The sequence below is a fragment of the Phyllobates terribilis genome, unplaced genomic scaffold, assembly GCF_046119375.1.
Source record: "Phyllobates terribilis strain yellow unplaced genomic scaffold, ASM4611937v1 Scaffold_6__1_contigs__length_29720123, whole genome shotgun sequence".
Classification (NCBI taxonomy): domain Eukaryota; kingdom Metazoa; phylum Chordata; class Amphibia; order Anura; family Dendrobatidae; genus Phyllobates; species Phyllobates terribilis.
This window is the reverse complement of record NW_027362766.1, coordinates 116,996-143,924: the sequence shown is the minus strand read 5'-3', so window position 1 is coordinate 143,924 and position 26,929 is coordinate 116,996.

The following is a 26,929-nucleotide window of genomic DNA, read 5'->3' as shown; positions in this document are numbered from 1 at the left end:
AAGCACCTGGGGGTTCCAAGTGCTCACTATGCATCTAGATAGGTGCCTTGGGGGGTCTAGTTTCCAAAATGGGGTCACTTGTGGGGGAGCTCCAAAGTTTGGGCACACATGGGCTCTCCAAACACAACATGGTGTCCGCTAATTATTCAAGCAAATTTTACAATCAAAAAGTCAAATGGCGCTCCTTCCCTTCCGAGCCCTGCCGTGCGCCCAAACAGTGTTTTTTCCCCAAATATTGGGTATCTGCGTGCCCAGGGGAAATTGCACAACAAATTTTGGGGTCCATTTTTTCTTGTTACCCCTGTGAAAATAAAAAAAATTGGGTCTAAAGTAACATTTTTGTGAAAAAAGTTAAATGTTCATTTTTTTCTTCCACATTCAAAAAATTCCTGTGAAGCACCTGAAGGGTTAATAAAGTTCTTGAATGTGGTTTTGAGCACCTTGAGGAGTGCAGTTTTTAGAATGGTGTCACTTTTGGGTATTTTCTGTCATAAAGACCTCTCAAAGTGACTTCAAATGTGATGTGGTCCCTAAAAAAATGGTTTTGTAAATTTTGTTGGAAAAATGAGAAATCGCTGGTCAACTTTTAACCCTTATAGCTCCCTAACAAAAAAAAAATTTTGGTTCCAAAATTGTGCTGATGTAAAGTAGACATGTGGGAAATGTTATTTATTAACTCTTTTGTGTGACATATCGCTCTGATTTCAGGGCTTAAAAATTCAAACTTTGAAAATTGCAAAATTTTCTAAATTTTTGCCAAATTTCCGTTTTTTTCACAAATAAACGCAAGTGATATCGAAGAAATTTTTCCACAATCATGAAGTACAACATGTCACGAAAAAACATTCTCAGAATCAGGGGGATCCGTTGAAGCGTTCCAGAGTAATTACCTCATAAAGTGACAGTGGTCAGAATTGTAAAAATTGGCCTGGTCATTAACGTGCAAACCACCCGCGGGGCTTAAGGGGTTAAGCAGCTGTGTGTATTCTTGAACCCATATCTGGTGGAGTTTTTTGCCTTTAAGCAGCTGTGTGTATTCTTGAACACATATCTGTGGGAGTATTTTGCCTTTAAGCAGCTGTGTGTATTCTTGAACCCATATCTGGCGGAGTATTTTGCCTTTAATCAGTTGTGTGTATTCTTGAACACATATCTGTGGGAGTATTTTGCTTTTAAGCAGCTGTGTGTATTCTTGAACCCATATATGATGGAGTATTTTGCCTTTCAGCAGCTGTGTGTATTCTTGAACCCATATCTGGTGGAGTGTTTCCCTTTTAAGCTGCTGTGTGTATTCTTGAACCCATATCTGTGGGAGTATTTTGCTTTTAAGCAGTTGTGTGTATTCTTGAACCCATATCTGATGGAGTATTTTGCCTTTCAGCAGCTGTGTGTATTCTTGAACACACATCTGGTGGAGTATTTTGCTTTTAAGCAGCTGTGTGTATTCTTGAACCCGTATCTGTAGGAGTATTTTGCCTTTAAGCAGTTGTGTGTATTCTTGAACCCATATCTGATGGAGTATTTTGCCTTTCAGCAGCTGTGTGTATTCTTGAACACATATCTGTGGGAGTATTTTGCCTTTAAGCAGCTGTGTGTATTCTTGAACCCATATCTGGCGGAGTATTTTGCCTTTAATCAGTTGTGTGTATTCTTGAACACATATCTGTGGGAGTATTTTGCTTTTAAGCAGCTGTGTGTATTCTTGAACCCATATATGATGGAGTATTTTGCCTTTCAGCAGCTGTGTGTATTCTTGAACCCATATCTGGTGGAGTGTTTCCCTTTTAAGCTGCTGTGTGTATTCTTGAACCCATATCTGTGGGAGTATTTTGCTTTTAAGCAGTTGTGTGTATTCTTGAACCCATATCTGATGGAGTATTTTGCCTTTCAGCAGCTGTGTGTATTCTTGAACACACATCTGGTGGAGTATTTTGCTTTTAAGCAGCTGTGTGTATTCTTGAACCCGTATCTGTAGGAGTATTTTGCCTTTAAGCAGTTGTGTGTATTCTTGAACCCATATCTGATGGAGCATTTTGCCTTTCAGCAGCTGTGTGTATTCTTGAACACATATCTGGTGGTGTATTTTGCCTTTAAGCAGCTGTGTGTATTCTTGAACCCATATCTGGCGGAGTATTTTGCCTTTAATCAGTTGTGTGTATTCTTGAACACATATCTGTGGGAGTATTTTGCTTTTAAGCAGCTGTGTGTATTCTTGAACCCATATATGATGGAGTATTTTGCCTTTCAGCAGCTGTGTGTATTCTTGAACCCATATCTGGTGGAGTGTTTCCCTTTTAAGCTGCTGTGTGTATTCTTGAACCCATATCTGTGGGAGTATTTTGCTTTTAAGCAGTTGTGTGTATTCTTGAACCCATATCTGATGGAGTATTTTGCCTTTCAGCAGCTGTGTGTATTCTTGAACACACATCTGGTGGAGTATTTTGCTTTTAAGCAGCTGTGTGTATTCTTGAACCCGTATCTGTAGGAGTATTTTGCCTTTAAGCAGTTGTGTGTATTCTTGAACCCATATCTGATGGAGTATTTTGCCTTTCAGCAGCTGTGTGTATTCTTGAACACATATCTGGTGGTGTATTTTGCCTTTAAGCAGCTGTGTGTATTCTTAAACCCATATCTGACGGAGTATTTTGCCTTTCAGTAGCTGTGTGCATTCTTGAACCTATATCTGATGGAGTATTTTGCCTTTCAGCAGCTGTGTGTATTCTTGAACCCATATCTGGTGGAGCATTTTGCCTTTAACTAGCTGTGTATATACTTGAACCCATATCTGTGGGAGTATTTTGCCTTTAAGCAGCTGTGTGTATTCTTGAATCCATATCTGGTGGAGTATTTTGCCTTTAAGCAGTTGTGTGTGTCGTCACTGCATTCTTGGTCTTCTATCCTTTGGATTACGATATCGGAGAGAAGAAGACACAGGACAGGATGTTTGTGTCTAAACATACTCTAACCTTTATTACAAAACACAGGGCTAATATACACCCTGAAGGCAGGAAACGTATTTGCCATATATGGTTCGATTATACAGTTTAGCTGAACAAGCGAAAAAAGCTAGTTTCTGTATGCTTTAAAATATTTAATTAGACTTATCTGGTTAGCAAGGCCATTTTATCTTCTTGCAAGAACACATTATTGCTACAAGATGAAATATCTGGCCAGGGAGTACACGTTATCTTCTTAGCAAGGACACGCTATTGATACAAGAAGGAACATTTCAGCTTGCTGTTTTTTTTTTACCTAAAATAATTGTCAGACTTATATAGCATAGATGGGGCCTTTAAACTTGAGGGACTCCATCTTCTGCTATAACATTCCATCCTTTTGTTCCTTCATTTATCAATACGAATCTCTATGTTTTCTTTTAGTACAACGCTGAATACACATTAGAAAAAGCTTAAAAACCAAATCAACCGCAAGACACATTAGCAAAACCTGTAAAATAGCTTGTACTATACCAGCCAACCACCCACCGATACCTTTATATGCGGGATTTAGAAAGGAAAATCTCTGTGTGGAATTATTGGCCCAAGTATCTGAACAGTTCACCCAAAAGTTTATCTCTTCCCATGAGACTGGAACAGCGAGAAAGGGTATGCTAGTGGATGTCACAGGGGCATGTGTACATATCCAACAATTAGCAATGGTCTGGTTTTGCTCCTTTAGTCCATCGATTAGAGCAAGATGGTGTCTAATGAATCTATTGTCGTCTCCATCCATGGTGCCTAACGTAGTCCATGCACCTGTGGTCGCAAGTATAAACAATGTCATCATTCTTTGTCCGCTGGTTCTCCTAGTATCTTTTTGCAATGGGATGCGTGGATCCAGGGCTCTTTTCCCTCTAGCTTAGCGGCTGTACTTGTGGTCAGCAGAACTTGAAAGGGTCCGTCAAACCGTGGATCTTGGCTTTTCCTCACGTGTCTTTTTATAACCACCCAGTCTCCAGGTTGCAGCGTATGGCTGCTAGAGTCTTGATCTGGATCTGGAAGAGAACTGAAGACATTATCATGTACTTGCTTAATCTTTTTGTGTAAAGCCCTCACATAGGAAACCATTTCTAATGCTTGCGGATAGAAACACCCTAGGCTGGGTACGTTGCCAAACAATATCTCATATGGAGAGAGTCCAGTCTTTCTATTGGGCGTGTATCTTACTGAAAACAGAGCAAGCGGTAAACAGTCCGGCCATGGTTTTCCTGTCTCAGCCATGGCTTTCTGAATTTTTAATTTCAATGTCCCATTCAGTCTTTCCACTTTACCACTACTTTGTGGGTGATATGGGGTGTGGAATGCTTGTTGAATTCCTAGAGCTGACATGACTTCATTCATTATTTCACCTGTGAAGTGTGTACCTCTGTCACTCTCAATTACCTCTGGTACCCCATACCTGCAGACCACCTCCGCAAGCAGTTTCTTTGCGGTTGCAGCAGCCGTGGCTTTGGCAATCGGGAAAGCCTCTGGCCATCCTGAGAACAAATCAATACAGACCAACACATATTCCCATGATCCTGACTTTGGCAGCTGAATATAATCAATTTGCAGTCTCTGGAATGGATAGAGGGGCCGGGGGGTGTGTTTGGGTGGTGTTTTAACTACTCTACCCTGATTATGTGTAGCACATATCATGCACCCTTGTACCAGGTTTTCAATACAGGTGGAGAATCCTGGTGCCACCCAATGTTTCTGCATCACACTCATCACACCCGTTTTAGATTGGTGTGTCGGCCCATGTAGTATCTGGGCAGCTGCTGAGTACGGTGCCCTTGGAAGGCATCGTCATGTCCCTTTCCCCCATACCCCATTTGCTTCATTCAGGCATGCACCTTCCTTTAACCACTTATCAACCTCCTCCTTTTGAGCCTGAGCCTGCATTTGGGATAAGATGTCCTCCGACACAAAGTGGTTTTTAGGGGCACTTAACTGACGTACTGTTGACCCTTGTTGCGGCTTACAGGCTGCTGTTTTTGCCGCTGCATCTGTCATCGCGTTTCCTCTGCTTACCTGGTCGGTGCGTCTGGTATGTGCTCTTACCTTTATGACAGCTACTTGTTTGGGTAGTTGTAGCGCATCAATTAACTGCTGGACCGCATCAGCATTCTTAATGGGGTGTCCTGCTGCCGTCAGGAAACCTCTTGACTTCCATATTGGACCAAAATCATGCGATATACCGAATGCGTACCTAGAATCTGTGTAAATGTTAACAATACTACCTTCCACTAGTTTACAGGCCTCGGTTAGGGCCCTAAGTTCGGCTTCTTGAGCTGACTGATGTGGGAGCATTGGTTCTGCCTTAATTACTGCATTGAGGAAGACAACTGCATATCCAGTATGGAAGGTACCTGAATCGTCCTGATGACGGGATCCATCTACAAAAAATTCAAAATCTGCATTTTGTAATTCATGTTCAAATACAGTAGGTAAACCTGCCGTTTCTTGTGCCATCATTTGTACACAGTCATGAGGAACTTCCTCTCTTGGATCTTCCTTAAAAAGCACAGTACCTGACTCCTCCTTTAGATCCGAGAGAGGTAACAAAGTTGCTGGGTTCAGAGTAGTACACCTCTGTAAAGAAACATTGGGAGGCATTAACAGTGCACATTGTAACCTGAGATGACATGCTGCTGAGAGGTGAGCGGGTTGCACTTGGTTCAATATAGTGTAGACATCATGAGGTGTTAGAACGGTGAGCGGGTGGTCAAGAACAATGTCTGCGGATTTATGGAGTAGTAGTCCAACAGCATGCAGAGCACGTACACATGATGGTGCACCTCTGGCTACCGCATCTAATCTGCCACTAAAATAGGCAACATGTCTCTGATTATCACCGTGTGTTTGAGTTAAAACTCCTGCTGCATGTCCAGCTTGTTCATGAAGGTACAGAGTAAATGGGAGCTCATAATTAGGGGTACCCAAAGCTGGAGCGGCCAAAATACGGTTCTTGAGAGAATAAAAACAGTCTATTGCCTCTGGTGTTAGTACAAAAGGTGTTGGAGTAAGACAGTCATAGAGGGGCTGCATTGAAACAGAGACGGCATGAATCCACTGTCTGCAATAGGAAACAAGTCCAAGAAAAGTTCTGAGGGCTGCAACATTAATGGGGACGGTGAATGCCTGTACTGCTTGTTTACGTGCATTTGTTAAATGACGAGCTCCTGGTGTAATGCAATGTCCCAAAAAGGTGACTGAAGATTTACAAAACTGAAGCTTATCTTTCGATGCCTTGCAGCCAGCGCGATAGAGAAACAACATAAGCGATATAGTTGCACTATGACATTGTTTCCTGGAGGGGGCACAAATGAGCAGGTCATCGACATATTGCAAAACAACGATATTTGGTTCAGACCATCCCTCCAGTATTTCCTGCAGACTTGCAGTGTACATTGTGGGTGAATTCTGGGCACCCTGTGGCAACACTGTCCATGTATATTGACTGCCCTGGAACGTGAAAGCAAACAGGTACTGGCAGTCAGGATGTAATGGTACACTGAAAAATGCATTTGCCAAATCGACCACTGAAAAGCAAAGAGAGTTAGAAGGTATCTGTGACAGGAGAGTATGCGGGTTGGGCACAACTGGTGTTAGAAGTTCTGTGGCTTTGTTAACCAACCGGAGGTCATGGACCATTCTATATGCGGCTGGTTGTCCTGGCACGCTCTTTTTCTTTACTGGGAACAGGGGAGTGTTGCAAGGGGACTGGGTTTTGACTAGGACTCCTCTGTGTAGTAATTTTTGGACTTGCTGGTCTATGGCATTCTCCTGAGCCGAGCTAAGGGGATATTGCCTCTGTTGAGGCAAGATGGCTCCTGGTTTTAATTTCACCATTACTGGTTGAACTCTTAACCTACCAACATCTGTTTTGTCTGAGGCCCAAAAATCATGTGGTACAGCATGCTCCAATATCGGGGGAAACTCATTTTTCTCTTCTATGCTGGCAATATCTAGTGACATAATTTTGCAAAGGGTGCTTGGTTTTAAACCTGGGGTCATGGTGACAGTGCCATCGGGATGATACTCAATATGTGCTTGTAATTTGGACAACACATCATTTCCCAATAGATTACATTGGCCTCGAGGCGATACCATGAGCTGGCTATGTACAGTAGCTCCTTGAATTTGCAGGGGAATTCTCTTAGTGACAGGGAGCAGGACAAACGGGGAATTGAAGGGGGTGGCAATGACATGATGTGAAAAATCTGTGTCAGTGTATGGCCAATCACCTTGCGTAATTACTGAATTGTCGACCCCCGTATCTACTTGGAAATCGATTTCATGTCCCCCTGGTAGGTTCACCTGCACTATACAACTGGGAGTTGGGGGTAAGGAGATGAGGGGGTTCATGTGCAAGCTACCCTCATCCTATGGGGGCGTTGTTTGGTCGGCTGGAGGACCCATACTCTGAGCATTTGGATACGGGTTGGTCCTACAGTTCTTTCTAAAATGTCCTGGCTTTTTACATCCGTAACACAGTTTCTGTCCTCCTCCTTCAGTCCGTCCTCTGCCTCTGTTGTTTCTGGGGGTCGTCTCTACTATATGTATTCTGGCAGCTCTTTTTGCCTGCGCTATGTCATGCTGTGCCCCCTGAGCTATTCTAGCTAAATCTTCTGCCTTCACTGATCTCCAGTCCGGTCTACTTGCTTTTACCTTCTCTGCAATCTCTTTCTTTAGTCCATTCATGAAAGCACTTGCTAATACCCTCTCACTAGTCTTATTCCCGGGGTTGAACCCCATTTCTGACCAGGTTTTCTTTAATGCATAGAAATAATCCTTAGGATCTTCCTCCTTCCCTTGCACTCTATCTTCTAGTGTAACTTGCTTTTCTGCTTGCCTGTCTTGACATGCTTTTACCAACGCTGCTGCGAATAGGACTCCAGCTGCTGCATCATTAGATTCTGCATCTACGGGTCCGGTCCTATTGGCATACTGTTTTTTTGTCTCATCTATCAACCTATCATAGCGGGCTTCATCTGCCAATTTTCCCTTAATTACCCCCTGCAGATCTATTCTAGTGGCATGGTACGTATCCTGTATGGTGGTGATCATTCTAGCGAAACCCATAGGGGACTGGGATGGGTCTGGCAGCTGGGAGATTAGTGCCAACTGCTCTGAGGGACTCCATGGTCTGTACATTAACATTGTACGAGCTTCCTGACCTGGAACCACTGCATCCCCCCCTGCTGCTGCTGCTGCTCCCGGTGCTCCTGGCACAACTACCGTCCTCATTGGGAATAGTCTAGCTGGGTGGGGTCTCGGTCCTCCACATGGTACACAGATGTCTACTGTCAAGGGGTTCTGCTGTCCACATCTGGGGCAAACCCAACATTTAGGTTCCTGGGTGGGGGTGACGTCGGGAGCGGACAGGGAGGAAAATCTGTCATTCCGTTTTTTGTCAGTCTGTAACGTCCGTCTCCTAATTTTTCAATCTTTCCTTCAAAATAAGCGCATGCATTCATCCATACATCTACTGTCCCTAACAGACCCTTATCTTTCAGCCATCCATGATTGGAGTTAAAGAAGGATTTCCATTTCTCTCCATTCATCTCTCCATTCTCATTCATTCCCGCTTTATACAATATTTTGTCAATTCCAATCAGTGCCTTTTTCCCTTCTCTGCGTACCACTAAGTCTTTGGTTATAATGCCTTCCTTGGCATTTTGGTTTCCCATTCTTTTGGTTCTCCTCACCTAGAAGAGACTCCTCAGTCACTTAGACAATGGTCACTTAGACAATGGGCCACAAAGGTTTCTGAACCATTCCCCTACTAGCCTCTCTAGGACTTATACGCCAGCCAGAAAAACAGACCAAAAACATCAATCCCGGGACACATCCACAACACAATCATCAGATCCATACTTTCATTCTTAAATTCTCCAAAGGATAGAAGGCAGGACTGTCAATTTATCTGAGGGATTCTACTGGTTCAAAGGGACCTGAGCCAGACAACAATCTGTTGAATTACCTGGGGAGCCGACCGCTCGGGGGTGAGGGAGTCTCTTCTATGCAGTGATATAATTAGGTAGAATATAACAGTTATTCTTACCTCAGCGCTGTATATATCACCAACAGAGAGCTTCACTCGTCCCACATCTCGGACCGGTCGAGCACCCCTGGGTAGATTAACTCAAGGTCCCTGTTCGGGCGCCAGCTGTCGTCACTGCATTCTTGGTCTTCTATCCTTTGGATTACGATATCGGAGAGAAGAAGACACAGGACAGGATGTTTGTGTCTAAACATACTCTAACTTTTATTACAAAACACAGGGCTAATATACACCCTGAAGGCAGGAAACGGATTTGCCATATATGGTTCGATTATACAGTTTAGCTGAACAAGCGAAAAAAGCTAGTTTCTGTATGCTTTAAAATATTTAATTAGACTTATCTGGATAGCAAGGCCATTTTATCTTCTTGCAAGAACACATTATTGCTACAAGATGAAATATCTGGCCAGGGAGTACACGTTATCTTCTTAGCAAGGACACGCTATTGATACAAGAAGGAACATTTCAGCTTGCTGTTTTTTTTTAACTAAAATAACTGTCAGACTTATATAGCATAGATGGGGCCTTTAAACTTGAGGGACTCCATCTTCTGCTATAACATGTGTATTCTTGAACACATATCTGGTGGAGTATTTTCCTTTTAAGCTGCTGTGTGTATTCTTGAACCCATATCTGTGGGAGTATTTTGCCTTTAAGCAGCTGTGTGTATTCTTGAACCCATATCTGATGGAGTATTTTGCCTTTAAGCCGTTGTGTGTATTCTTGAACACATATCTGTGGGAGTATTTTGCTTTTAAGCAGCTGTGTGTATTCTTGAACCCATATCTGATGGAGTATTTTGCCTTTCAGCAGGAGTGTGTATTCTTGAACACATATCTGGTGGAGTATTTTGCTTTTAAGCAGCTGTGTGTATTCTTGAACCCATATCTGTAGGAGTATTTTGCCTTTAAGCAGTTGTGTGTATTTTTGAACCCATATCTGATGGAGTGTTTTGCCTTTCAGCAGCTGTGTGTATTCTTGAACACATATCTGGTAGAGTATTTTGCTTTTAAGCAGCTGTGTATATACTTGAACCCATATCTGTAAGAGTATTTTGCCTTTAAGCAGTTGTGTGTATTCTTGAACACATATCTGTGGGAGTATTTTGTCTTCAAGCAGCTGTGTGTATTCTTGAACCCATATCTGGTGGTGTATTTTGACTTTCAGCAGCTGTGTGTATTCTTAAACCCATATCTGACGGAGTATTTTGCCTTTCAGCAGCTGTGTGCATTCTTGAACCTATATCTGATGGAGTATTTTGCCTTTCAGCAGCTGTGTGTATTCTTGAACACATATCTGTGGGAGTATTTTGCCTTTAAGCAGTTGTGTGTATTCTTGAACCCATATCTGGTGGAGCATTTTGCCTTTAACTAGCTGTGTATATACTTGAACCCATATCTGTGGGAGTATTTTGCCTTTAAGCAGCTGTGTGTATTCTTGAATCCATATCTGGTGGAGTATTTTGCCTTTAAGCAGTTGTGTGTGTCGTCACTGCATTCTTGGTCTTCTATCCTTTGGATTACGATATCGGAGAGAAGAAGACACAGGACAGGATGTTTGTGTCTAAACATACTCTAACCTTTATTACAAAACACAGGGCTAATATACACCCTGAAGGCAGGAAACGTATTTGCCATATATGGTTCGATTATACAGTTTAGCTGAACAAGCGAAAAAAGCTAGTTTCTGTATGCTTTAAAATATTTAATTAGACTTATCTGGTTAGCAAGGCCATTTTATCTTCTTGCAAGAACACATTATTGCTACAAGATGAAATATCTGGCCAGGGAGTACACGTTATCTTCTTAGCAAGGACACGCTATTGATACAAGAAGGAACATTTCAGCTTGCTGTTTTTTTTTTACCTAAAATAATTGTCAGACTTATATAGCATAGATGGGGCCTTTAAACTTGAGGGACTCCATCTTCTGCTATAACATTCCATCCTTTTGTTCCTTCATTTATCAATACGAATCTCTATGTTTTCTTTTAGTACAACGCTGAATACACATTAGAAAAAGCTTAAAAACCAAATCAACCGCAAGACACATTAGCAAAACCTGTAAAATAGCTTGTACTATACCAGCCAACCACCCACCGATACCTTTATATGCGGGATTTAGAAAGGAAAATCTCTGTGTGGAATTATTGGCCCAAGTATCTGAACAGTTCACCCAAAAGTTTATCTCTTCCCATGAGACTGGAACAGCGAGAAAGGGTATGCTAGTGGATGTCACAGGGGCATGTGTACATATCCAACAATTAGCAATGGTCTGGTTTTGCTCCTTTAGTCCATCGATTAGAGCAAGATGGTGTCTAATGAATCTATTGTCGTCTCCATCCATGGTGCCTAACGTAGTCCATGCACCTGTGGTCGCAAGTATAAACAATGTCATCATTCTTTGTCCGCTGGTTCTCCTAGTATCTTTTTGCAATGGGATGCGTGGATCCAGGGCTCTTTTCCCTCTAGCTTAACGGCTGTACTTGTGGTCAGCAGAACTTGAAAGGGTCCGTCAAACCGTGGATCTTGGCTTTTCCTCACGTGTCTTTTTATAACCACCCAGTCTCCAGGTTGCAGCGTATGGCTGCTAGAGTCTTGATCTGGATCTGGAAGAGAACTGAAGACATTATCATGTACTTGCTTAATCTTTTTGTGTAAAGCCCTCACATAGGAAACCATTTCTAATGCTTGCGGATAGAAACACCCTAGGCTGGGTACGTTGCCAAACAATATCTCATATGGAGAGAGTCCAGTCTTTCTATTGGGCGTGTATCTTACTGAAAACAGAGCAAGCGGTAAACAGTCCGGCCATGGTTTTCCTGTCTCAGCCATGGCTTTCTGAATTTTTAATTTCAATGTCCCATTCAGTCTTTCCACTTTACCACTACTTTGTGGGTGATATGGGGTGTGGAATGCTTGTTGAATTCCTAGAGCTGACATGACTTCATTCATTATTTCACCTGTGAAGTGTGTACCTCTGTCACTCTCAATTACCTCTGGTACCCCATACCTGCAGACCACCTCCGCAAGCAGTTTCTTTGCGGTTGCAGCAGCCGTGGCTTTGGCAATCGGGAAAGCCTCTGGCCATCCTGAGAACAAATCAATACAGACCAACACATATTCCCATGATCCTGACTTTGGCAGCTGAATATAATCAATTTGCAGTCTCTGGAATGGATAGAGGGGCCGGGGGGTGTGTTTGGGTGGTGTTTTAACTACTCTACCCTGATTATGTGTAGCACATATCATGCACCCTTGTACCAGGTTTTCAATACAGGTGGAGAATCCTGGTGCCACCCAATGTTTCTGCATCACACTCATCACACCCGTTTTAGATTGGTGTGTCGGCCCATGTAGTATCTGGGCAGCTGCTGAGTACGGTGCCCTTGGAAGGCATCGTCATGTCCCTTTCCCCCATACCCCATTTGCTTCATTCAGGCATGCACCTTCCTTTAACCACTTATCAACCTCCTCCTTTTGAGCCTGAGCCTGCATTTGGGATATGATGTCCTCCGACACAAAGTGGTTTTTAGGGGCACTTAACTGACGTACTGTTGACCCTTGTTGCGGCTTACAGGCTGCTGTTTTTGCCGCTGCATCTGTCATCGCGTTTCCTCTGCTTACCTGGTCGGTGCGTCTGGTATGTGCTCTTACCTTTATGACAGCTACTTGTTTGGGTAGTTGTAGCGCATCAATTAACTGCTGGACCGCATCAGCATTCTTAATGGGGTGTCCTGCTGCCGTCAGGAAACCTCTTGACTTCCATATTGGACCAAAATCATGCGATATACCGAATACGTACCTAGAATCTGTGTAAATGTTAACAATACTACCTTCCACTAGTTTACAGGCCTCGGTTAGGGCCCTAAGTTCGGCTTCTTGAGCTGACTGATGTGGGAGCATTGGTTCTGCCTTGATTACTGCATTGAGGAAGACAACTGCATATCCAGTATGGAAGGTACCTGAATCGTCCTGATGACGGGATCCATCTACAAAAAATTCAAAATCTGCATTTTGTAATTCATGTTCAAATACAGTAGGTAAACCTGCCGTTTCTTGTGCCATCATTTGTACACAGTCATGAGGAACTTCCTCTCTTGGATCTTCCTTAAAAAGCACAGTACCTGACTCCTCCTTTAGATCCGAGAGAGGTAACAAAGTTGCTGGGTTCAGAGTAGTACACCTCTGTAAAGAAACATTGGGAGGCATTAACAGTGCACATTGTAACCTGAGATGACGTGCTGCTGAGAGGTGAGCGGGTTGCACTTGGTTCAATATAGTGTAGACATCATGAGGTGTTAGAACGGTGAGCGGGTGGTCAAGAACAATGTCTGCGGATTTATGGAGTAGTAGTCCAACAGCATGCAGAGCACGTACACATGATGGTGCACCTCTGGCTACCGCATCTAATCTGCCACTAAAATAGGCAACAGGTCTCTGATTATCACCGTGTGTTTGAGTTAAAACTCCTGCTGCATGTCCAGCTTGTTCATGAAGGTACAGAGTAAATGGGAGCTCATAATTAGGGGTACCCAAAGCTGGAGCGGCCAAAATACGGTTCTTGAGAGAATAAAAACAGTCTATTGCCTCTTGTGTTAGTACAAAAGGTGTTGGAGTAAGACAGTCATAGAGGGGCTGCATTGAAACAGAGACGGCATGAATCCACTGTCTGCAATAGGAAACAAGTCCAAGAAAAGTTCTGAGGGCTGCAACATTAATGGGGACGGTGAATGCCTGTACTGCTTGTTTACGTGCATTTGTTAAATGACGAGCTCCTGGTGTAATGCAATGTCCCAAAAAGGTGACTGAAGATTTACAAAACTGAAGCTTATCTTTCGATGCCTTGCAGCCAGCGCGATAGAGAAACAACATAAGCGATATAGTTGCACTATGACATTGTTTCCTGGAGGGGGCACAAATGAGCAGGTCATCGACATATTGCAAAACAACGATATTTGGTTCAGACCATCCCTCCAGTATTTCCTGCAGACTTGCAGTGTACATTGTGGGTGAATTCTGGGCACCCTGTGGCAACACTGTCCATGTATATTGACTGCCCTGGAACGTGAAAGCAAACAGGTACTGGCAGTCAGGATGTAATGGTACACTGAAAAATGCATTTGCCAAATCGACCACTGAAAAGCAAAGAGAGTTAGAAGGTATCTGTGACAGGAGAGTATGCGGGTTGGGCACAACTGGTGTTAGAAGTTCTGTGGCTTTGTTAACCAACCGGAGGTCATGGACCATTCTATATGCGGCTGGTTGTCCTGGCACGCTCTTTTTCTTTACTGGGAACAGGGGAGTGTTGCAAGGGGACTGGGTTTTGACTAGGACTCCTCTGTGTAGTAATTTTTGGACTTGCTGGTCTATGGCATTCTCCTGAGCCGAGTTAAGGGGATACTGCCTCTGTTGAGGCAAGATGGCTCCTGGTTTTAATTTCACCATTACTGGTTGAACTCTTAACCTACCAACATCTGTTTTGTCTGAGGCCCAAAAATCATGTGGTACAGCATGCTCCAATATCGGGGGAAACTCATTTTTCTCTTCTATGCTGGCAATATCTAGTGACATAATTTTGCAAAGGGTGCTTGGTTTTAAACCTGGGGTCATGGTGACAGTGCCATCGGGATGATACTCAATATGTGCTTGTAATTTGGACAACACATCATTTCCCAATAGATTACATTGGCCTCGGGGCGATACCATGAGCTGGCTATGTACAGTAGCTCCTTGAATTTGCAGGGGAATTCTCTTAGTGACAGGGAGCAGGACAAACGGGGAATTGAAGGGGGTGGCAATGACATGATGTGAAAAATCTGTGTCAGTGTATGGCCAATCACCTTGCGTAATTACTGAATTGTCGACCCCCGTATCTACTTGGAAATCGATTTCATGTCCCCCTGGTAGGTTCACCTGCACTATACAACTGGGAGTTGGGGGTAAGGAGATGAGGGGGTTCATGTGCAAGCTACCCTCATCCTATGGGGGCGTTGTTTGGTCGGCTGGAGGACCCATACTCTGAGCATTTGGATACGGGTTGGTCCTACAGTTCTTTCTAAAATGTCCTGGCTTTTTACATCCGTAACACAGTTTCTGTCCTCCTCCTTCAGTCCGTCCTCTGCCTCTGTTGTTTCTGGGGGTCGTCTCTACTATATGTATTCTGGCAGCTCTTTTTGCCTGCGCTATGTCATGCTGTGCCCCCTGAGCTATTCTAGCTAAATCTTCTGCCTTCACTGATCTCCAGTCCGGTCTACTTGCTTTTACCTTCTCTGCAATCTCTTTCTTTAGTCCATTCATGAAAGCACTTGCTAATACCCTCTCACTAGTCTTATTCCCGGGGTTGAACCCCATTTCTGACCAGGTTTTCTTTAATGCATAGAAATAATCCTTAGGATCTTCCTCCTTCCCTTGCACTCTATCTTCTAGTGTAACTTGCTTTTCTGCTTGCCTGTCTTGACATGCTTTTACCAACGCTGCTGCGAATAGGACTCCAGCTGCTGCATCATTAGATTCTGCATCTACGGGTCCGGTCCTATTGGCATACTGTTTTTTTGTCTCATCTATCAACCTATCATAGCGGGCTTCATCTGCCAATTTTCCCTTAATTACCCCCTGCAGATCTATTCTAGTGGCATGGTACGTATCCTGTATGGTGGTGATCATTCTAGCGAAACCCATAGGGGACTGGGATGGGTCTGGCAGCTGGGAGATTAGTGCCAACTGCTCTGAGGGACTCCATGGTCTGTACATTAACATTGTACGAGCTTCCTGACCTGGAACCACTGCATCCCCCCCTGCTGCTGCTGCTGCTCCCGGTGCTCCTGGCACAACTACCGTCCTCATTGGGAATAGTCTAGCTGGGTGGGGTCTCGGTCCTCCACATGGTACACAGATGTCTACTGTCAAGGGGTTCTGCTGTCCACATCTGGGGCAAACCCAACATTTAGGTTCCTGGGTGGGGGTGACGTCGGGAGCGGACAGGGAGGAAAATCTGTCATTCCGTTTTTTGTCAGTCTGTAACGTCCGTCTCCTAATTTTTCAATCTTTCCTTCAAAATAAGCGCATGCATTCATCCATACATCTACTGTCCCTAACAGACCCTTATCTTTCAGCCATCCATGATTGGAGTTAAAGAAGGATTTCCATTTCTCTCCATTCATCTCTCCATTCTCATTCATTCCCGCTTTATACAATATTTTGTCAATTCCAATCAGTGCCTTTTTCCCTTCTCTGCGTACCACTAAGTCTTTGGTTATAATGCCTTCCTTGGCATTTTGGTTTCCCATTCTTTTGGTTCTCCTCACCTAGAAGAGACTCCTCAGTCACTTAGACAATGGTCACTTAGACAATGGGCCACAAAGGTTTCTGAACCATTCCACTACTAGCCTCTCTAGGACTTATACGCCAGCCAGAAAAACAGACCAAAAACATCAATCCCGGGACACATCCACAACACAATCATCAGATCCATACTTTCATTCTTAAATTCTCCAAAGGATAGAAGGCAGGACTGTCAATTTATCTGAGGGATTCTACTGGTTCAAAGGGACCTGAGCCAGACAACAATCTGTTGAATTACCTGGGGAGCCGACCGCTCGGGGGTGAGGGAGTCTCTTCTATGCAGTGATATAATTAGGTAGAATATAACAGTTATTCTTACCTCAGCGCTGTATATATCACCAACAGAGAGCTTCACTCGTCCCACATCTCGGACCGGTCGAGCACCCCTGGGTAGATTAACTCAAGGTCCCTGTTCGGGCGCCAGCTGTCGTCACTGCATTCTTGGTCTTCTATCCTTTGGATTACGATATCGGAGAGAAGAAGACACAGGACAGGATGTTTGTGTCTAAACATACTCTAACTTTTATTACAAAACACAGGGCTAATATACACCCTGAAGGCAGGAAACGGATTTGCCATATATGGTTCGATTATACAGTTTAGCTGAACAAGCGAAAAAAGCTAGTTTCTGTATGCTTTAAAATATTTAATTAGACTTATCTGGATAGCAAGGCCATTTTATCTTCTTGCAAGAACACATTATTGCTACAAGATGAAATATCTGGCCAGGGAGTACACGTTATCTTCTTAGCAAGGACACGCTATTGATACAAGAAGGAACATTTCAGCTTGCTGTTTTTTTTTAACTAAAATAACTGTCAGACTTATATAGCATAGATGGGGCCTTTAAACTTGAGGGACTCCATCTTCTGCTATAACATGTGTATTCTTGAACACATATCTGGTGGAGTATTTTCCTTTTAAGCTGCTGTGTGTATTCTTGAACCCATATCTGTGGGAGTATTTTGCCTTTAAGCAGCTGTGTGTATTCTTGAACCCATATCTGATGGAGTATTTTGCCTTTAAGCCGTTGTGTGTATTCTTGAACACATATCTGTGGGAGTATTTTGCTTTTAAGCAGCTGTGTGTATTCTTGAACCCATATCTGATGGAGTATTTTGCCTTTCAGCAGGAGTGTGTATTCTTGAACACATATCTGGTGGAGTATTTTGCTTTTAAGCAGCTGTGTGTATTCTTGAACCCATATCTGTAGGAGTATTTTGCCTTTAAGCAGTTGTGTGTATTTTTGAACCCATATCTGATGGAGTGTTTTGCCTTTCAGCAGCTGTGTGTATTCTTGAACACATATCTGGTAGAGTATTTTGCTTTTAAGCAGCTGTGTATATACTTGAACCCATATCTGTAAGAGTATTTTGCCTTTAAGCAGTTGTGTGTATTCTTGAACACATATCTGTGGGAGTATTTTGTCTTCAAGCAGCTGTGTGTATTCTTGAACCCATATCTGGTGGTGTATTTTGACTTTCAGCAGCTGTGTGTATTCTTAAACCCATATCTGACGGAGTATTTTGCCTTTCAGCAGCTGTGTGCATTCTTGAACCTATATCTGATGGAGTATTTTGCCTTTCAGCAGCTGTGTGTATTCTTGAACACATATCTGTGGGAGTATTTTGCCTTTAAGCAGTTGTGTGTATTCTTGAACCCATATCTGGTGGAGCATTTTGCCTTTAACTAGCTGTGTATATACTTGAACCCATATCTGTGGGAGTATTTTGCCTTTAAGCAGCTGTGTGTATTCTTGAACCCATATCTGGTGGAGTATTTTCCCTTTAAGCAGCTGTGTGTATTCTTGAACCGATATCTGTAGGAGTGTTTTGCCTTTAAGCAGCTGTGTGTATTCTTGAACCCATATTTGGTGGATTATTTTCACTTTAAGGAGCTGTGTGTATTCTAGAACCGATATCTGTAGGAGTATTTGGCCTGTAAGCAGTTGTGTGTATTCTTCAACACATATTTGGTGGAGTATTTTTCCTTTAAGCAGCTGTGTGTATTCTTGAACACATATCTGTGGGGGTATTTTGCCTTTAAGCAGCTGTGTGTATTCTTGAACCCATATCTGGTGAAGTATTTTGCCTTTAAGCAGCTGTGTGTATTCTTGAACCCATATCTGGTGGAGTATTTTGCCTTTAAGCAGCTGTTTGTATTCTTGAACCGATATCTGTAGGAGTGTTTTGCCTTTAAGCAGCTGTGTGTATTCTTGAACCCATATTTGGTGGATTATTTTGACTTTAAGCAGCTGTGTGTATTCTTGAACCCATATCTGTAGGAGTATTTTGCCTTTAAGCAGCTTTGTGTATTCTAGAACCGATATCTGTAGGAGTATTTGGCCTGTAAGCAGCTGTGTGTATTCTTCAACACATATTTGGTGGAGTATTTTTCCTTTAAGCAGCTGTGTGTATTCTTGAACACATATCTGTGGGGGTATTTTGCCTTTAAGCAGCTGTGTGTATTCTTGAACCCATATCTGGTGAAGTATTTTGCCTTTAAGCAGCTGTGTGTATTCTTGAACCCATATCTGGTGGAGTATTTTGCCTTTAAGCAGCTGTGTGTATTCTTGAACCGATATCTGTAGGAGTGTTTTGCCTTTCAGCAGCTGTGTGTATTCTTGAACACATATCTGGTAGAGTATTTTGCTTTTAAGCAGCTGTGTATATACTTGAACCCATATCTGTAAGAGTATTTTGCCTTTAAGCAGTTGTGTGTATTCTTGAACACATATCTGTGGGAGTATTTTGTCTTCAAGCAGCTGTGTGTATTCTTGAACCCATATCTGGTGGTGTATTTGACTTTCAGCAGCTGTGTGTATTCTTAAACCCATATCTGACGGAGTATTTTGCCTTTCAGCAGCTGTGTGCATTCTTGAACCTATATCTGATGGAGTATTTTGCCTTTCAGCAGCTGTGTGTATTCTTGAACACATATATGTGGGAGTATTTTGCCTTTAAGCAGTTGTGTGTATTCTTGAACCCATATCTGGATCAGCATTTTGCCTTTAAGTAGCTGTGTATATACTTGAACCCATATCTGGTGGAGTATTTTGCCTTTAAGCAGCTGTGTGTATTCTTGAACCGATATCTGTAGGAGTGTTTTGCCTTTCAGCAGCTGTGTGTATTCTTGAACACATATCTGGTAGAGTATTTTGCTTTTAAGCAGCTGTGTATATACTTGAACCCATATCTGTAAGAGTATTTTGCCTTTAAGCAGTTGTGTGTATTCTTGAACACATATCTGTGGGAGTATTTTGTCTTCAAGCAGCTGTGTGTATTCTTGAACCCATATCTGGTGGTGTATTTGACTTTCAGCAGCTGTGTGTATTCTTAAACCCATATCTGACGGAGTATTTTGCCTTTCAGCAGCTGTGTGCATTCTTGAACCTATATCTGATGGAGTATTTTGCCTTTCAGCAGCTGTGTGTATTCTTGAACACATATCTGTGGGGGTATTTTGCCTTTAAGCAGCTGTGTGTATTCTTGAACCCATATCTGGTGAAGTATTTTGCCTTTAAACAGCTGTTTGTATTCTTGAACCGATATCTGTAGGAGTGTTTTGCCTTTAAGCAGCTGTGTGTATTCTTGAACCCATATTTGGTGGATTATTTTGACTTTAAGCAGCTGTGTGTATTCTTGAACCCATATCTGTAGGAGTATTTTGCCTTTAAGCAGCTTTGTGTATTCTAGAACCGATATCTGTAGGAGTATTTGGCCTGTAAGCAGCTGTGTGTATTCTTCAACACATATTTGGTGGAGTATTTTTCCTTTAAGCAGCTGTGTGTATTCTTGAACACATATCTGTGGGGGTATTTTGCCTTTAAGCAGCTGTGTGTATTCTTGAACCCATATCTGGTGAAGTATTTTGCCTTTAAGCAGCTGTGTGTATTCTTGAACCCATATCTGGTGGAGTATTTTGCCTTTAAGCAGCTGTGTGTATTCTTGAACCGATATCTGTAGGAGTGTTTTGCCTTTAAGCAGCTGTGTGTATTCTTGAACCCATATTTGGTGGATTATTTTGACTTTAAGCAGCTGTGTGTATTCTAGAACCGATATCTGTAGGAGTATTTGGCCTTTAAGCAGCTGTGTGTATTCTTCAACACATATTTGGTGGAGTATTTTTCCTTTAAGCAGCTGTGTGTATTCTTGAACCCATATCTGGTGAAGTATTTTGCCTTTAAGCAGCTGTGTGTATTCTTGAACCCATATCTGGTGGAGTATTTTGCCTTTAAGCAGTTGTGTGTACTCTTGAACCCATATCTGGTGGAGTATTTGCTTTTCAGCAGCTGTGTGTATTCTTGAACCCATATCTGGTGGAGTATTTTGACTTTAAGCAGCTGTGTGTATTCTTGAAACCATATCTGTGGGAGTATTTTGCCTTTAAGCAGCTGTGTGTATTCTTGATCACATATCTGGTGGAATATTTTGCCTTTAAGCAGCTGTGTGTATTCTTGAACCCATATCTGGTGGAGTATTTTGCTTTTCCGCAGCTGTGTGTATTCTTGAACACATCTGTGGGAGTATTTTGTCTTTAAGCAGTTGTGTGTATTCTTGGACCCATATTTGGTGGAGTATTTTGCCTTTAAGCAGCTGTGTGTATTCTTCAACACATATCTGGTGGAGTATTTTGTTTTTAAGCAGCTGTGTGTATTCTTGAACCCATATTTGGTGGAGTATTTTGCATTTAAGCAGTTGTGTGTATTCTAGAACACATACCTGTAGGAGTATTTTGCCTTTAATCAGCTGTGTGTATTCTTGAACACATATCTGTAGGAGTATTTTGCCTTTAAGCAGCTGTGTGCATTCTTGAACACATACCTGTAGGAGTATTTTGCCTTTAAGAAGTTGTATGTATTCTTGAACACATATCTGTAGGAGTATTTTGCCTTTAAGCAGTTGTATGTGTTCTTGAACCATGTCTGTAGGAGTATTTTGCCTTTAAGCAGTTGTATGTATTCTTGAACACATTTCCGTAGGAATATTTTGCTTTAAGCTGCTGTGTGTATTCTTGAACCCATATCTGGTGGAGTATTTTGCCTTTAAGCAGCTGTGTGTATTCTTGAACACATTTCTGAAGGAATATTTTGCCTTTAAGCAGCTGTGTGTATTCTTGAACCCATATCTGGTGGAGTATTTTGCCTTTAGACAGCTGTGTGTATTCTTGAACCCATATCTGTGGGAGTATTTTGCTTTTAAGCAGCTGTGTGTATTCTTGAACACATATCTGTAGGAGTATTTTGCCTTTAAGCAGCTGTGTGTATTCTTGAACCCATATCTGGTGGAGTATTTTGCCTTTAAGCAGCTGTGTGTATTCTTGAACCCATATCTGTGGGAGTATTTTGCTTTTAAGCAGCTGTGTGTATTCTTGAACCCATATCTGGTGGAGTATTTTGCCTTTAAGCAGCTGTGTGTATTCTAGAACCGATATCTGTAGGAGTATTTTGCCTTTAATCAGATGTGTGTATTCTTGAACACATACCTGTAGCAGTATTTTGACTTTAAGCAGTTGTGTGTATTCTAGAACACCTATCTGGTGGAGTATTTTGCCTTTAAGCCGCTGTGTGCATTCTTGAACCCATATCTGTAGGAGTATTTTGCCTTTAAGCAGTTGTATGTGTTCTTGAACCCATATTTGTAAGAGTATTTTGCCTTTAAGCAGTTGTATGTGTTCTTGAACCCATATCTGTGGGAGTATTTTGCCTTAAAGCAGCTGTTTGTATTCTTGAACCCATATCTGGTGGAGCATTTTGCGTTTAAGTAGCTGTGTATATACTTGAACCCATATCTGTGGGAGTATTTTGCCTTTAAGCAGCTGTGTGTATTCTTGAACCCATATCTGGTGGAGTATTTTGCCTTTAAGCAGCTGTGTGTATTCTTGAACCCATATCTGTAGGAGTATTTTGCCTTTAAGCAGCTGTGTGTATTCTTAAACCCATATCTAACGGAGTATTTTGCCTTTCAGCAGCTGTCTGTATTCTTGAACACATATCTGTAGGAGTATTTTGCCTTTAAGCAGCTGTGTGTATTCTTGAACCCATATCTGGTGGTGTATTTGACTTTCAGCAGCTGTGTGTATTCTTAAACCCATATCTGACGGAGTATTTTGCCTTTCAGCAGCTGTGTGCATTCTTGAACCTATATCTGATGGAGTATTTTGCCTTTCAGCAGCTGTGTGTATTCTTGAACACATATCTGTGGGGGTATTTTGCCTTTAAGCAGCTGTGTGTATTCTTGAACCCATATCTGGTGAAGTATTTTGCCTTTAAACAGCTGTTTGTATTCTTGAACCGATATCTGTAGGAGTGTTTTGCCTTTAAGCAGCTGTGTGTATTCTTGAACCCATATTTGGTGGATTATTTTGACTTTAAGCAGCTGTGTGTATTCTTGAACCCATATCTGTAGGAGTATTTTGCCTTTAAGCAGCTTTGTGTATTCTAGAACCGATATCTGTAGGAGTATTTGGCCTGTAAGCAGCTGTGTGTATTCTTCAACACATATTTGGTGGAGTATTTTTCCTTTAAGCAGCTGTGTGTATTCTTGAACACATATCTGTGGGGGTATTTTGCCTTTAAGCAGCTGTGTGTATTCTTGAACCCATATCTGGTGAAGTATTTTGCCTTTAAGCAGCTGTGTGTATTCTTGAACCCATATCTGGTGGAGTATTTTGCCTTTAAGCAGCTGTGTGTATTCTTGAACCGATATCTGTAGGAGTGTTTTGCCTTTAAGCAGCTGTGTGTATTCTTGAACCCATATTTGGTGGATTATTTTGACTTTAAGCAGCTGTGTGTATTCTAGAACCGATATCTGTAGGAGTATTTGGCCTTTAAGCAGCTGTGTGTATTCTTCAACACATATTTGGTGGAGTATTTTTCCTTTAAGCAGCTGTGTGTATTCTTGAACCCATATCTGGTGAAGTATTTTGCCTTTAAGCAGCTGTGTGTATTCTTGAACCCATATCTGGTGGAGTATTTTGCCTTTAAGCAGTTGTGTGTACTCTTGAACCCATATCTGGTGGAGTATTTGCTTTTCAGCAGCTGTGTGTATTCTTGAACCCATATCTGGTGGAGTATTTTGACTTTAAGCAGCTGTGTGTATTCTTGAAACCATATCTGTGGGAGTATTTTGCCTTTAAGCAGCTGTGTGTATTCTTGATCACATATCTGGTGGAATATTTTGCCTTTAAGCAGCTGTGTGTATTCTTGAACCCATATCTGGTGGAGTATTTTGCTTTTCCGCAGCTGTGTGTATTCTTGAACACATCTGTGGGAGTATTTTGTCTTTAAGCAGTTGTGTGTATTCTTGGACCCATATTTGGTGGAGTATTTTGCCTTTAAGCAGCTGTGTGTATTCTTCAACACATATCTGGTGGAGTATTTTGTTTTTAAGCAGCTGTGTGTATTCTTGAACCCATATTTGGTGGAGTATTTTGCATTTAAGCAGTTGTGTGTATTCTAGAACACATACCTGTAGGAGTATTTTGCCTTTAATCAGCTGTGTGTATTCTTGAACACATATCTGTAGGAGTATTTTGCCTTTAAGCAGCTGTGTGCATTCTTGAACACATACCTGTAGGAGTATTTTGCCTTTAAGAAGTTGTATGTATTCTTGAACACATATCTGTAGGAGTATTTTGCCTTTAAGCAGTTGTATGTGTTCTTGAACCATGTCTGTAGGAGTATTTTGCCTTTAAGCAGTTGTATGTATTCTTGAACACATTTCCGTAGGAATATTTTGCTTTAAGCTGCTGTGTGTATTCTTGAACCCATATCTGGTGGAGTATTTTGCCTTTAAGCAGCTGTGTGTATTCTTGAACACATTTCTGAAGGAATATTTTGCCTTTAAGCAGCTGTGTGTATTCTTGAACCCATATCTGGTGGAGTATTTTGCCTTTAGACAGCTGTGTGTATTCTTGAACCCATATCTGTGGGAGTATTTTGCTTTTAAGCAGCTGTGTGTATTCTTGAACACATATCTGTAGGAGTATTTTGCCTTTAAGCAGCTGTGTGTATTCTTGAACCCATATCTGGTGGAGTATTTTGCCTTTAAGCAGCTGTGTGTATTCTTGAACCCATATCTGTGGGAGTATTTTGCTTTTAAGCAGCTGTGTGTATTCTTGAACCCATATCTGGTGGAGTATTTTGCCTTTAAGCAGCTGTGTGTATTCTAGAACCGATATCTGTAGGAGTATTTTGCCTTTAATCAGATGTGTGTATTCTTGAACACATACCTGTAGCAGTATTTTGACTTTAAGCAGTTGTGTGTATTCTAGAACACCTATCTGGTGGAGTATTTTGCCTTTAAGCCGCTGTGTGCATTCTTGAACCCATATCTGTAGGAGTATTTTGCCTTTAAGCAGTTGTATGTGTTCTTGAACCCATATTTGTAAGAGTATTTTGCCTTTAAGCAGTTGTATGTGTTCTTGAACCCATATCTGTGGGAGTATTTTGCCTTAAAGCAGCTGTTTGTATTCTTGAACCCATATCTGGTGGAGCATTTTGCGTTTAAGTAGCTGTGTATATACTTGAACCCATATCTGTGGGAGTATTTTGCCTTTAAGCAGCTGTGTGTATTCTTGAACCCATATCTGGTGGAGTATTTTGCCTTTAAGCAGCTGTGTGTATTCTTGAACCCATATCTGTAGGAGTATTTTGCCTTTAAGCAGCTGTGTGTATTCTTAAACCCATATCTAACGGAGTATTTTGCCTTTCAGCAGCTGTCTGTATTCTTGAACACATATCTGTAGGAGTATTTTGCCTTTAAGCAGCTGTGTGTATTCTTGAACACATATCTGGTGAAGTATTTTGCCTTTAAGCAGCTGTGTGTATTCTTGAACCCATATCTTGTGGAGTATTTTGCTTTTCAGCAGCTGTGTGTATTCTTGAACCCATATTTGTGGGAGTATTTTGCCTTTAAGCAGCTGTGTGTATTCTTAAACCCATATCTGACGGAGTATTTTGCCTTTCAGCAGCTGTGTGTATTCTTGAACCTATATCTGATGGAGGATTTTGCCTTTCAGCAGCTGTCTGTATTCTTGAACACAAATGTGTGGGAGTATTTTGCCTTTAAACAGCTGTGTATATTTTTGAACCCATATCTGATGGAGTATTTTGCCTTTAAGCAGCTGTGTGTATTCTTGAACCCATATTTGGTGGATTATTTTGACTTTAAGCAGCTGTGTGTATTGTAGAACCGATATCTGTAGGAGTATTTTGCCTTTCAGCAGCTGTGTGTATTCTTCAACACATATCTGGTGGAGTATTTTGTTTTTAAGCAGCTGTGTGTATTCTTGAACCCATATTTGGTGGAGTATTTTGCCTTTAATCAGCTGTGTGTATTCTTGAACACATATCTGTAGGAGCATTTTGCCTTTAAGCAGCTGTGTGTATTCTTGAAAACATGTCTGTAGGAGTATTTTGCCTTTAAGCAGCTGTGTGTATTCTTGAACCCATATCTGTAGGAGTATTTTGCCTTTAAGCAGTTGTATGTATTCTTGAACACATATCTGTAGGAGTATTTTGCCTTTAAGCAGTTGTATGTGTTCTTGAACCGATGTCTGTAGGAGTATTTTGCCTTTAAGAAGTTGTATGTATTCTTGAACACATTTCTGTAGGAATATTTTGCCTTTAAGCAGCTGTGTGTATTCTTGAACACATTTCTGTAGGAATATTTTGCCTTTAAGCAGCTGTGTGTATTCTTGAACCCATATCTGGTGGAGTATTTTGCCTTTAAGCAGCTGTGTGTATTCTTGAACCCATATCTGTGGGAATATTTTGCTTTTAAGCAGCTGTGTGTATTCTTGAACCCATATCTGTAGGAGTATTTTGCCTTTAAGCAGCTGTGTGTATTCTTGAACCCATATCTGGTGGAGTATTTTGCCTTTAAGCAGCTGTGTGTATTCTTGAACCCATATCTGTGGGAGTATTTTGCTTTTAAGCAGCTGTGTGTATTCTTGAAAACATATCTGTAGGAGTATTTTGCCTTTAAGCAGCTGTGTGTATTCTTGAACCCATATCTGTAGGAGTATTTTGCCTTTAAGCAGCTGTGTGTATTCTTAAACCCATATCTAACGGAGTATTTTGCCTTTCAGCAGCTGTCTGTATTCTTGAACACATATCTGTAGGAGTATTTTGCCTTTAAGCAGCTGTGTGTATTCTTGAACCCATATCTGGTGGTGTATTTGACTTTCAGCAGCTGTGTGTATTCTTAAACCCATATCTGACGGAGTATTTTGCCTTTCAGCAGCTGTGTGCATTCTTGAACCTATATCTGATGGAGTATTTTGCCTTTCAGCAGCTGTGTGTATTCTTGAACACATATCTGTGGGGGTATTTTGCCTTTAAGCAGCTGTGTGTATTCTTGAACCCATATCTGGTGAAGTATTTTGCCTTTAAACAGCTGTTTGTATTCTTGAACCGATATCTGTAGGAGTGTTTTGCCTTTAAGCAGCTGTGTGTATTCTTGAACCCATATTTGGTGGATTATTTTGACTTTAAGCAGCTGTGTGTATTCTTGAACCCATATCTGTAGGAGTATT